Raw genomic sequence first — 2,500 nt, forward strand, 5'->3', positions numbered from 1 at the left:
GGTTGTCGACATTTCTTAGATTCCCCGGAGGCAGTTTAACGATTAAGAATAAAAACAAACATCTAACCACTCAGTTCGTCTGAGTGGCATACAGGCGTATTATGAAAACCACTCAATCGAGACTGAACATGGGTCTGTGAATTTCAGTCATATATCATAATATACTAAAAGACTGAGTTTTACATTTTGCTTCTACTGCATGACAAAACTTCACCAGAGATAACTGCAACCTTGAAGTAGTTCATGTTGTAAGGACTGCACTGAAATTTGAATTGCTCATGCAGGCCTCACTGTAGAGAAAATCGGAAAAGCTCAGGAACACCCGCTCTCGTGATTAAGTACACCCATCCTTCATGCATCTGAACGCCCAAATCATGCGCCATTATTACGAACAACCACAACTTCATTCAAGTACTGCGCAAACCAAAAAGTTACTCACATACCTCGTAAATTACTTGCACTGCAAAACAGCGTTCCAGGGAAGGCACTCTGTCACGCAACTCTATAAGAAAGAATGATTAAAAAGTCTTACTTACGCACCACTGTTCTTTTTTAGGGGTTTGTAAAATATACTAGTACACCCACCCAACCAACCGGCGACGTACACAGGAACGCGTATGAACACAAACACGCGCGCACACAAGGTCACGTTCACATATAAGTTGTTGTGTAGTCAGCTGTAGGTACAAACACATTTGACGATGCTCATAGATAAACAATACTGTAAGAAAGATGATAATGATAATGATGGGGACAATGATAGTGATAATAATACTGATATCATTATTATAACATTAGTAATGATGATATCAATAACGATAATATTAATGCTTATAGTAATGAAATAGGAATAACAATAATAATAACAATGTTAACAATAATAATAAAGATATTATTAACAATAATGATCATTATCCCCATTTTCATAGTTATTGCTGCTATTACTACACACACACACACACACACACACACACACACACACACACACACACACACATATATATATATATATATATATATATATATATATATATATGTATATGTGTGTGTGTGTGTGTGTGTGTGTGTGTGTGTGTGTGTGTGTGTGTGTGTGTGTGTGTGTGTGTGTGTGTGTGTGTGTGTGTGTGTGTGTGTGTGCGTGTGTATATATATATATATATTTGTATATGTATATATATAATAACAATAATCGTAATGATGATAATAGCAATGACAATGATAATAATGATAAGGTTGATAATGATAATAGTGAAAATAATACTAATGCTACGAATAATGCTACTACTAATAATAATGAGGATGATAATGATAACAATGATAATGATAATCATAATAATAATGATAATAATAGTAATAATGATGATGTTGATAATAATGATAATAATCATGCTAATTGCAATGACAATAATAATAATAATAATAATGGTAATAACAAATAAAGATAATAATAATAGTGGTAATAATAATAATGATGATAATAATAGCAATAATTATAATAATGATAGTGATAATGGTAATAATAATGATGATGATTATAATAATAATAATTATGATAATGATAATAACGATAATAATGATATTAATAACAATAATAGCAAATATGAGAACAAACATAATAATAATAATTGTCATTATCGTGATCATTATCATTCCTATAATTATTATTATTCCTTATACTATTCTCATTATTATTATTATTATTATCATTATCATTGCCAATGTTATTATCCTTTTATATCAAAATAATTGTCATTTTTGTTATTATTTTCATCATTATCATTGTTATCATTTAAATCATTATTATTGATTTGATGATGATGATTCTCTTTACTGTTATTGTTATTATTACTTTTATTATTATTATCATTATATGTATTATTGTCATCATTGTTATTTTTATTGTAGCTGTTATTATTATTGTTAATATTATTGTAGAAACGAAAGTTTTTACTATGCAAATTTATCATATTTTATCAAAATCAGTTTTTAATGTTGTCATATCAGTGTGTTTTTCATATGCCAATTCTATCTAAATGTAGGCCTATTCATACTGTATTTACTGTACCGTTAAATTTTGTCTTTAAGGCTTGTGGGTTTGGGAATTAAATCATTCCTCTGTTAAGTGTGTCTATTATCATAACGGCCATAGAATCATTTTAACACTTAATATTTTATTCAATAAACAAAACATAATAAACAAACAAGTGGCATATCGTTATGGAAATCTTATTAATAAACAATAATTTAAATAAATAATATTTTTAAATAATTCAATTCATTTCTAAAATTTATTCTATATACCCTCCCTTTTCCTATTAATAAGAAATCAATGACATTTCAATAAAAATAATAAAAATATACGTGAGACAGAATCGAGACCCTCACACCCAATCTTACCGTGTTCTTTCCATTTTACCTAGGACATGAGCCGATCATTTCCCTTCACAATTATAATTTTCTTCTCTTACGCTTCGCTCTAATAACTAATTCCTTTCTCTAT

Source organism: Penaeus vannamei, chromosome 14 (assembly GCF_042767895.1).
Source record: "Penaeus vannamei isolate JL-2024 chromosome 14, ASM4276789v1, whole genome shotgun sequence".
NCBI lineage: Eukaryota > Metazoa > Arthropoda > Malacostraca > Decapoda > Penaeidae > Penaeus > Penaeus vannamei.